Source organism: Lissotriton vulgaris, chromosome 2_1, assembly GCF_964263255.1.
Source record: "Lissotriton vulgaris chromosome 2_1, aLisVul1.2, whole genome shotgun sequence".
Classification (NCBI taxonomy): domain Eukaryota; kingdom Metazoa; phylum Chordata; class Amphibia; order Caudata; family Salamandridae; genus Lissotriton; species Lissotriton vulgaris.
The window spans coordinates 993,408,449-993,420,778 of NC_141687.1; positions in this window are offsets into that span (position 1 = coordinate 993,408,449).

Sequence of the window (12,330 nt, forward strand, 5' to 3'; positions counted from 1 at the left end):
GTATAGTATAATGTCCATACATTTCTTCTTTTCTGGACTTTTCCACTTTTTCTACTTGTCTACTTGTCCACTTGAAATGTCTGTTTCATCTTCTAAACATATCTTTTGTTCTTCTATATTTACAGTTTCATAGTAAATATTGTTTTCCACCTGATATAATACAGCCTTTTGGACTTTGGTGACATCTACTGACTCTTGGTGACATCTACTGACTCTTGCCACGAGAGTGGATTGTCTGCGTCCCTGCTTGACCTCTGGAGCCTGGCTGGAATTCAAGGAAAGATCGCCTGCCTCCCGGCTTGCCGCCCCGTGAATCGTCACGGTTGGAGGGGAGCGGAGCACTGAGACACGAGCGTCCCCTCATGCTGTTCCATCCCCTGCATCGAAGTGTGCACATGGGGTGACGGAGGGCAGAGCAGAGCGAGATCTCTGCTGTGGAGCTGGTCCTAGGAGCAACGAGGATCGGGGAGCGCCCAGATCTGTGGCTGCAAGGGGGATCGTAGGATGGAGCGGCTGCGGCCGCAGCCAGGAGGATCTGGAGCGCCCTGGGCTTTTGGAGACCATAGAGAGGAGCAAGAGGGGGGTGCATCCCTCGCACCGTGAGGATCTGGTAGTGACGGCGCTCATCTAGAGGTTAAGAGTTAGCCTGCGCCTACAACGTACAGCTGGGGAGAGAGATCGCTGTATGGCCCGCCCCTCCTCCCTCGCTGAGGTGAAGCGAAAATTCATGGAAGAGGCACGGAAAACGCTGGGAAGCAGGCAGTGACAATTTTGGACTTGGAGATAAACAGCATTAACCAACGGTGAGACATTTTCGTTTCTAACTGAGGGATAAACGAGGTGCATTGGTCGGTCCCTCTGAATGGGAGTAGCAAATGAGAGGGCTATTTTCTCCAGTCTCTCCCACATCACAGAGCTAACTGACCACATAATTAACCATTTATGTACCATTTGGGGTCTATTCCAGGTCCATGGACACCATTTTGACTGGGGGGGCTGCCTAAAGTACAAAATGGAGTTGGACAAAAACTAAGATAGGACAGAAGTTCTCTAGAGTAAAATGAGTGGAAACTGAAAGTGGACTGTTTCTATTAGGATTCGGATCCAGAAACAGAGACAAGGGACTACTTCCACTTCTGTAGCTATAGGAACAGCCATCTTGGTAGAGCAGGAATACTTGGCTAATAATAATTACCCTGATTGCTAAACCATGGCAGGGCATCACTTTAAAGTGGAAGGAAGAAACTCATTTTCTATAATCTACCCTCCCAGACTTTCTAAAAATGCATCACAACCTTTAAACAAAACCTACTAAGATCTAACCCTGAAATGCTAATACTAGATCCCTCCCTCAACTTAAAAAAGGGTATGATTATCAATGACCTTATCTTCTTTACCACAAAAATGGCCAAATGGAGAAAGACTCTTAATAACTCGCTGAAAGTACAGGAATCAAAAAACATTCCTTATGGAACAAAATTGCTCATCACAGCCTCCCGAAAACAAAGAGCAACATTAAATATAACATGTTATAAAAAAAAAGGCACAGTTCTCATCCAGGCTGCCAACAAAGAACTAGAACACTTTGACGAATATTTCGACACACTAAAAAACCTTGTCAACAACGACCTCACTGCAGGAAGTAACCAACTTAAGCGGAACTCGCTAGTCATGGCCGCACAGGGGAACCTAACGGCTGAATCCGAAGAAAGCATTGCGAGAGATCCCCAACAGTCAAACCAAATAATATCAATGGATAACATTAACACCAAGGAAGAGCCTCCGCCATTGAATCAAGTAGACAGGATATGGCAGGATAATAATAGTCATGTAAGGGTCAGGGCGTCAGGTGACAAACCCAATGTTGAACTCCAATCGCATGTAAGTGTCGGGGCGTCAGGTGACATAAACCCCAATGTTGAACCCCAATCGCTACTTCTGGAACCCATTGCCCCGAGCGTTGGTGAAATAGAAACTGGTAGGACGATTGAATCACATAAGATGGGTCATGAGGCATTAAAAAACATTTCCTCTAATGTTGAGCCCCTGCAAGTGAACTCCAGCTCCAATCTCAGTATAACAGGCACAGTTCCTGCAGAGATGGGCAAAGCCAACCCATCAACAGAGAAGAAAACACTAACCACCACACAAAATGGACTAGACTCGTAAAAGATTAGATCCACTCATACAAAAGAGGATCCTGTTTTCACTCATCTCTACTCACAATCAAGTAAGACCTACAAAGCTATGCTTGACGCCATCAGAGATATGAAGAGCTTGCTTTGCTTATCAGTAAATTGGTTGGCAAAAATGGAGGCCCTTCAGTCCTCCTCTTTTGCAACAAATGGTAATCGCCGCTCTACTCCTTTAGCGACGTCAAACAGAATATGCCGCCCACGCACGCAACTAAACTACCTGACAGACAATGAGTTGACATCCATTCTATCCACATATGACCCTTTTCACATTTTGCAAACTAAGATAAGTGTAAACACTATCCAAACTATTGTATCTAATATAGATAGAACATCCCAGGTTAACAATAGAACGGCCAATACAAGCAACCTAAAAATAGTGACTCTAAAGCCTGAAACGTGAGCTCCACCCATGACCAATTCCCAGAAACCCTTTTGTTGCATATTACTCAACTGTCAATCTGCAAACAAACACGCGGCAGACATAGCCAACCTCACATTAAATCATGAAATTGACGTGACCATCTTAACCGAAACCTGGCTTTCCGACGCGTCTTCCCCATGTTTGGACATGTTAGTTCCCCCCAAACTACCAGATCATGAGACTGGACAGACAAATCAGATTGGGAGGAGGCATCGCGTGCATTCATAGGTCAGACATTACCATAACCAAAACTCACTCGGACCCCTTAGAATCTTGCGGATATCTAGGCATGTGTTTAAGATCAGCGGACGACCAAAACTGTAAACTCCATGCATTCTGCCACTCGCCTGGCACAAAGACCAAGTTCCTAGACCAACTGATGGAAATCATTACCATCAACTCTAGTCCCCAGTCTAATGATATCTTCCTAGGTGACTTCAATATTCACTGGGAGGATCAGGCTGACAATCAAATCAAACTTTTTAAAACCTTCCTGGAAGAACAATCTTTAGTCCAGGGATGTCATCTCCCCACCCATTCCAAAGGTTCAACGTTAGACTGGGTCATAGCCAAAGAAAAAGCAATCGAGAACATTATAATCACACCGTGCGATTGGTCCGATCACCACATAATTACATTCGAAATTCCTCTGAGAAAAACTAAACCGACCTCACAAGCTGGTAAGCCAAAAAAATGGACCAAGGACACTAGAGGAATCAATATGGAAAACCTAGCAGCTCGCTGTGAAAATGAGTTGCAGCCACCCAAGAACATGGTTGACGTCAATGACCTCACTTTGCACTATAATAAATCAATTTTAAGCATTATCGAGGAGGTCGCCCCCCTAAAACTTAAAAGGATCTCTGACAAAGACAAAAATCCATGGTTCAATAGTTCCCTAAACGAAGAAAGACGTTCACTCAGACTCTCTGAGCGTAAATGGCGTCAATACCCTACCGCATCACACTTAGGCCAACTGAGACAATCCAGGAAAGCCTATAACAAAAGCATTCTTAAATCAAAAAAGACTTCTTTAGGAAAGAACTGGACAATGCTACAAACAGACTTAGGAAACTATTCGATATACTCAAAGAACAGTCGAATAAATCTGCCAAATCAGCACCGATCATCGCCAAAACAAGTTTAAATAGCGAGGATTTCTCAGTCTTCTTTACCAACAAAGCTAACGCACTAGAAAGGGAACTTAAAAAGTCAGCTGAAGACTTGGAAAGAGAGAAGGGTTACTCAGATGAACAACAATTCCAACAAAAAGGTGACAATCCAAAAAACAAAGCGCGATGGTCAGGATTTAAGCTACTCAGCGAATTAGACATTTGAAAGATCATTTCATCCACTAAACCTAACAACCATTATAATAACGACCCCCTTCCAGCAAAGTGCTGGTCTTCACTTAACCACCTGTTAATCCCATCGTGGACTAAGGTCATAAATGCCTCGTTATCACAAGGACAAATCCCAGACAGCCTAAAAACTGGGCACGTAATTCCTCTTAAAAAAAAAACAACTGAAAACACTTTCGATCCAAAGAACTTCAGACCTCTTACTAACATCCCCATGCTTGCTAAAGTTCTGGAAAAATGTGTCCAGCAATAACTGAGTCTTCACATCTCGGATTTAAATCTACTAAATGATTACCAATCAGGGTTCAGACCGAACCATAGTACAGAAACTGCAATCCTGCAAATAGTAGATGATGCGTTAAGGGCTCTCGGCCACAATGACATATGTCTCCTAATATTGTTGGACTTGTCATCTGCGTTTGATATGGTAAACCATGCCAGAATCCTGGATAGGTTGAAAAACAGAATGGGGCTAGATGGTTAGTACTTAAGTGGTTCAGCTCATTCCTAGAGAATAGATCTAAAAAAATCATTGTCAACCAAACCCTGTCAGGGTCTACCAGAAACACAATTGGAGTTCCACAAGGTTCTACGTTATCCCCGGCAATTTTCAATCTTTATGTAGAACCACTAACGGCTATACTACAAAATGCGAACATTGCATTCCATATGTACGCGGATGACACGCAGCTGTATATCAAGGTGACTTCGACAGAAGATATAAAAACTATGAACCAAGCCCTTACGAATACCCTCCAATGGCTAACCCTGAATCACCTGAAGCTAAACCCGCAAAAAACTGAATTCTTACTGATTACACCTCAGAAAAGTAAATTCAAGTCAGCAGAGTGGTCCAACTTTATCACAGCTCTAAAATGCACCCCGAAGATTGTCGACTCCACCAAATCTTTGGGAATTACTCTTGACAAAAATCTGAACATGACTGCACACATTAACACAATGGCAAAGAACGCCCGTTTCCACCTAAGCTACCTGCGGAAACTAAAACCATTCCTAAAGAAAACCAATTTGAAAACAGCAGTCCAGTCACTGGTCATTTCAAGGATAGAATATGGGTGCACTACTCTGGCAGGGCTTCCTAAGGTCGCAACAGCCCCTTTGAAAGCATGTCTTAATGCAGCCGCAAGACTGATATCAGGATCAAAAAAATACAACCACATCTTCCCCCATCTGAAAGTACTGAACTGGCTACCCTTCGAGGCAAGAATTCACTTCAAGTTAGCATGCATCACCCACAATGCATTGCACCACAAAACTCCAGTTTACTTTGCACAGAAAATCACGCTGTCAGGAGGAAACCGAGGCACCAGGAGCAAAGACAATCTTCTTCTGAAACCAGCTCGTTTTTGTAAGAAAAAAACTTATGACCGAGCGTTCTCTGGGGCAGCACCAAGAATTTGGAACGCTCTCCCCCCTAGCATTAGAAGAATTCCATCCACCGTAGCATTAAAAAAAGAAGCGAAATTGTTCTATATGGAAACATTTCTACAATGAGTCCTGGCAGCAGTACCTATGGATATAATCTCTCCATGTTTTTTTCCAGTCATACGCCAGCATCTCACTTCACTCACATGAGAGGGTACATCTGTAACTCATATAGTGGTGTGATTTAAAGCGCTTCTGATATGGTTGTTATACGCTTCCCCGAAGTGTACTGTTTGTAAAGAGTTTGTATTCTGCAACTTATGGTTCTTAATGGTTCTACTGTTGAAACACCTCTGTAAAGCGCTCTGATACCCCTCACAGGGTCAGGTTCGCGATATAAAAAACACTAAATAAATAAATAAATAAAAAGAATGACTACAGGTTCACTTTCCTCTCTTTCTACTTAAACAGTTTCAAAACATTTCTTAAAATCTAATGGTAAATAGTACACAACTCCTCCTTTTAAAACTCTTTGCAGGTTTCTGTTGGAGGCAGCTTACCTGTGTTGGGCTCCATACGAATTATAGCCTGAAACACAGATACACAGATTCTATAAGGATGGACTCATATGTATTTAAATCTTTAAGTTCTGGATGTATAGCTACTAGTTCTAGGTCATTATGAACAGCTCTAACTGGCATTTTGTTCTCTTCTAATTTATTGTAACAATATTTACAAAATACATTGTTGAGTACCCAACTCAAAACGACCATCCACAAACAAATAAACAGTAAATTCCCTCCATTTATCATTGTTTTCCTTTTCACTTTTTAAAACCACATCTACATTCCTAGTTTGACTTTATAGTGAGTAAGTCGGAAACAAATACAAACATAGAGCCTCATTAGGATGGCGGTGAATCCGCATCCTCCGGGCCGGCGGAAGCCCACTGACGGCACGGAGGATGCGGATTTACCGCCGCGGCCACAGAATACACCCACTGCCAGATTAGGATGGCGGAGGGATTGTGGTGGGACCAGCGGCAGACAGCAAGTCCGTCCGCCGCTGATGCACGGGTTTTGGAGGGCCATTTGGTGGCGGTGTCTGCAAGACACAGTCAGCCAAATCAGGATGTGCATTGTCGCATGCTTTTTCACGGCGGCTTTTCCGCTGTGGAAAAGCATGTGGTCTTTGGTGTTTGGGGGCCCGCTGCGGGCCCCCAGGGTGTCAGGGGTGGGTGGTGCACATGGGGGTACCTATGGTACCCCCCAGCATTTACATGCACAAAGCGGCAGGGACCGCGCGGTACCTGCCGCTTTGTGCATGTTAATGTTAAACATGCATTTTTAACCTTGTGGCGGGTGCTGCTTGAAGCAGCACCCGCCTCAAGAATAAAGATACAGGATGTGACCGCCGGGGTGGCGGTCACATCCTAATTGCACCGGAGGGACCACCGCTGCCCCTGCGGACGTGGGTGGCGGACGGACGCAGGTCCGTCCGCTATCCTAATGAGGCCCATATTTAGGATTTTCACCAGAAACTACTTTAAACTTTATTATTTATTTTTCAAACTTCACATCAGTAATATCTTCATGTCTTCTTCAACACCTACACTTATTAAACTCTCATTTTCTCTACACGCCTCTTGGCCAGCAAAGAAACGTAACTCTATATCCTCATAAACTTTTTTTACATCCAACACTGAACAATGCAAAAGAGCTGTATTAATTTCATTTATACATCATGCCGAACTTTTCACGTAGTATAACTTCTGCATTTCATAATGATGTACTGCGAATATTCTTAAATGTTGAAAACGACTTTGACACACTTTCGTAGAAAGACAAGCCATATTCACTTAAGACATTTAGTAATATCTCAATAGATTGCTGTTGTATACTAAAAATACTACTACAATGCCATGTAAACACTGTAGCCTGGGTACGCATCCTTGAACTTCCTCAGTTATTACTTCTTCCACATTTCTAGGAACTATCTTTTCTTTTTCAATTGGACAATCAATGAACTAATGTATTTTGTTGAAAATAGCTTTCTTCATTAAAAAAAGTTTCCATACTAGAAGTATGCTTAAATTCACTAGAAAATATTTTACAAAAGTTAGCTCTATTTACAATCCTTTTTCTTTTACATTTCTCCTTCATAGATTGCATTATTGTATTTAAAGTTTTCAATCTGATAAAAAAGATTAACAATTTTCTTTTCAATTCAAATGCTTTTTCAATCACACTTAAAATCTCCTTTTTTTTGTTTGCAAAATGCTGATCTATTTTTGGATTGTTTTAACAAATTTTGTAATACTCTATTTTATATAATCTCTAAAAATTGTTTCTTCCTCCTTTCAACATATTTTTTTTTCTGATATTCCAATTTTGCACTTTTTTGTACATTTTTCTTTTCCTTTTGTTTTACTGTATATCTACTGTCTCTCTCTTTTTATTTTCAGAATTTGGTAAACTCTTTAAAACTTTTTTTTACAAATTCTTTACTTCTCTTACCAATAGGCTTTTTCTTTAAAGATCCATGTTGTACTTGATCTAATTGCTCCTATGTGTTTTCTTTACATAGGCCTATTTTCTTTGTTATCTTTTTGTTTGTTCTGTTTTTGTCATTGTAGCTCTGTCTTAATAATTATGCCAAATATCTTAAAAAAAAGAAAAGTTTTAAAAACTATTTAGTTTAATTAAAATAAGTATATTGAAATTTTCACATGTTTAAATATAAACATATATACAATTAAAGTACCACAATGATTAGAGCAGTGGAACGGTACTACCTGAGTAATTGGAAGAATGTGTGAGTAGTGTGTAGGAGACTAGAGGACAGCATGGGTAGTACACAGGTGATTGTAGAAGTGCATGGTTAGTACCTGGTTTATTACATGAGTACATGGGTAATACCTGGATGATTAGAGTACTGCAAGTATAATGCATGGCGAGCTTACAAGTGCTTGGATATTGTCAGAGTGACTGGATAAGTACATGATACTGGCTGAGTGATTGGAGGAGTGCATGGGTAGTAACAGGGCAATGGCTGGAGTGTATACATAGTGCTCAGGGGATTGTAGCAGTGCATGTATTAGTTCCTGGACCATTGCATGAGTACATGGGTACTGACTGGATGATTAGAGCACTACATGGTCAGTGCATGGTGAATTTATACCTGCTTGGGTATTGGCAGAGTGATTAGAAAACTACATGGTTCTGGATGGGTGATTGGAGGAGTGCATGGGAGGGGCAGTGGGATTGCTGGTCTGCATGCATACTACCTGGGTAATTGAAGGAGTGAATCAGTAGTGTGTAGATGGTTAGAGGTCTGCATGGGTAGTGCATGGAGGATTGTACAAGCACAAGAGTTACTGACTGGGTTATTGCATGAGTACATAGGTAGTGAATGGATGATTAGAGTGCTGCAAAGACAGTGCATGGTGATTGGATAAGTACATGATGCTGGATGGGTGATTGAAGGAGTGCTTGGGTACTGACAGGGTGATAATTGCACTGCAAGGCTAGTGCTTAGGGGGTTGTAGCAGTGTATGATGTAGTGCCTGGATCATTGCATGAGTACATACATACTGACTGGATGATTAGACTACTGCAAAGAGAGTGCATGGTGAATTTATAAATGCTTCGGTATTGGTGGAGCGTTTGGATAAGTACATGCTGTTGGATGGGTGATTGAGGAGTGCATGGGGAGTTACAGGGGGATTGCTGGAGAGCATGGCTACTACCTGGCTAATTGGAGGAGTGAATCAGTAGTGTGTACCTGGTTAGAGACCTGCATGTACAGTGCACAGAGGATTGTAGCACTGCATGGGTTAGTACCTGGGTCATTGCATGAGTACATGGGTAGTGACTGGATGATTACAGTGCTGCAAAGAGAGTGTATGGTGAATTTATAAGTGCTTGGGTATTGGCGGAGTGATTGGAAAACTACATGCTGCTGGATGGGTAATTGGAAGAGTGATTTAGGAGTGACAGGGCAATGGCTGCACTTCAAGAGTAGTGCTTAGGGGATTGTAGCAGTGCATGAGTTTGTGCTACTGTTTTACTCTTTTACAACTACTTTTAATGTTACACTTAGTCAAATAAAAAGCAGGAACCATTCACATTTCTCTACTATGAGTCTCACCATATTCCTAAAACATGCATGGATATCTCTGTACCACAACACTATGTACATCTAAAATAATTCACAGAACAAACTTCAAAATAGAACTAAACACCACTATTGTGTGGCATATTTCAACTGTACCTCTCTAGAGACTTATAAAAACGAGTCTAATCAGAAATACCTTAACTCAACATATGCAAGTAGAGACATACTTCACACACAATTCCATGCACACCTTTAAACTAGACAGACTGCACTTCCAATTTGAAAGCAACGCCTACAAATATGCAGTATACTACAAATGTACATGCGATTGCAGAAGTATAAAGGTAGTGCATGTGCAAGGCCTAAGTGATAGGAGGAGTGCATAGATCCTGACAGGGTGATTGCAGGAGTGCAACGGTATTGTCTGGGTGATTACATAATTGCAAAGGTAGGGCCTACATGATTTTGAAAGTGCATCAGCACTGCCTAAATGATTGGAAAAGTGCATAGATCCTGACAGTGTGATTAGAGCAGTGCAAGGAAAGTGCCTGAATGATTGAACCACTGTATAGCAAATGCATTGATGAATCTATCACTGCATAAGTATGTTTGGGTGATTACACAAGTACATACGTAATGCCTAGTGATTCCATGAGTGTAAGAGTAATTCCTGGGAAATTTCAGGAGTACATAGAAAGTGCCTGAGTGATAATATCTCTACAAACATATCTCAAACCTCACTTTGGTGCTGCTGCTTTACCATTTTACAACGAGTTATAATGTTACACCTACCCAAATAGAAAGCAGGAACCATTCACATATCTCTGCTATAATTCTCACCACATTTCTGAAAACATATGTCTATACCTTGACAATATCTACACCTCATAATTTCACAGAACGAACTTCAAATGTAACTCAAACACTACAAATTATGTGGTATATTTCAACTATTCCTCTCTGAACACATATAAAAAACTAGTCCAATGACTAATACCTTAACTCAACATATACACTTCCAACTTGAAAGCAACACCTAAAATTATGCAGTATACTACAAATGTACATATCCACACACTGAAACAAACTACCATAATCAGTAATCCATATTCCAAAATACACATAATACTATACCAGAATCTATATTAAACAACATTTAAATACATTACAAAAAACTATAATACATTTCCACATATAATAATATATATTTGGTTTTTCAAGGTGACATCAAAGGAAAACAGCCCAGCCGGCCCCAATTAAGGTCCAGTACGGTTAACCCCCGCCCCCCCCGCTCAGTGTCATGAAGTCTGTCTTCCTCTCTCATTATCAATTTCTCCCATCTGTTGGACAACAGGAGCACCCTCCCACCATTCCACCTCCTCTCCCCGTGCCTTGGCTGATTGAAATATCACAGAGCACCTCTGCATAATGAACATCCCAGCAGGATCCCTCATGTGAATGCCACCCTCCGCCGGCCTCCCCTCCTTCTACCCTCCCGTCTACATTTAATAATATAGGTCAAATTTCAAAGGTTCATGATTTATATTTTACCTCTAAAAGCAAAGCCAACACATAATACAACTTACAAATTTATAACTCAACTTTCAAATTGATTTGTAGATTATGAAGTATCAGAAACTCAGAAAAGATGTTCTTATGCACACATTCAATATGTATAGCCCTACTCTCAGCACAGCAAAACCAGAAATGCCAAAGTTTCCTTTTCTTTCTCTACACATATACATGTAAATAACAAATCAAATTGCTACCCAGATTATTTCAAATTCTAAAAACACATTTCTATTGGTAACACATATCAACCCTTGCCAACTGACTTCTCACTGAACCCAAACTACTTCTGGAATTTTTTGAAGTCGCAACTCCACCGTGCACCGAAAGCGATGGCCCCGCAGATCCATACGGGAGTTCAAAAATATATTACAAATAACTTTACCACTTTTTTTTTCAATAACACACCACTTCTAAACATAGCACTGACTTGGTAAATCTCAATGCAATAACATATTACTTTAATATTTATAACAAATTCACATTTTAATTCCACAGTTAACTTACAACCCTGCATCCCCAAGGCTTGGGGGGCCTCAGAGGTCCCCCAATAATGACAAAACAAGCCCTGGGGAGGTGGCGGTCCCTGGCGGTCCCTGGGGTAAATTAGGTGTGTGCCCTCCCACACCTAATTTACATAGCCCTGGGGAGGTGGCAGTCCCCGGGGCTGCGGAGGCAACGCAGGCCCCCGCAATGTAATTATAGGATTGCCCCCAGAACCTGTCCCACCAGGGGGCTCATTTAAATGAAGTGGGTGAGCACCCAGCGTGCATTCGGACATTTTCTTTTTTAAAAAGGGCCTTGGGGTCCTTATGGGACCCCCTGAGCAGGACTAGGGGGTCAGGGTGTTTCTACCCTGACCCAGTTTCTTCTTTTTTAATCTTTTTTTGACTGTTTTCTTGTGACTCGGTTCTACTGAGTCACAAGATAGCTGCGAACATTTCCTGGTTTTGAGTGTTGGCAGCCAATCAGAGTGAAGCTTGTGGTCTTGGAAGCCAATCACAGTGAAGCTTGTGGTCGGGAGGGTGCGCAAACCCACCACTGGTCCAGATATCTAAACGTTTGTTTTTTGAATTTCTCAGAAACTACTGATGGGATTTACACCATTTAAAAACAAAAAATGCTTTCTAAATCAAGCACTACTTTGTTGCCAAATTTGGTGTAATTCCGTATAGCAGTTCGGGCTGTAGCCTTGGCTAAAGTTTCCTATGGGAGATTGATTTTTAGACTTTTATTTTTTTAATTACTCAACAACTACCGAACAGATTTACACCATTTT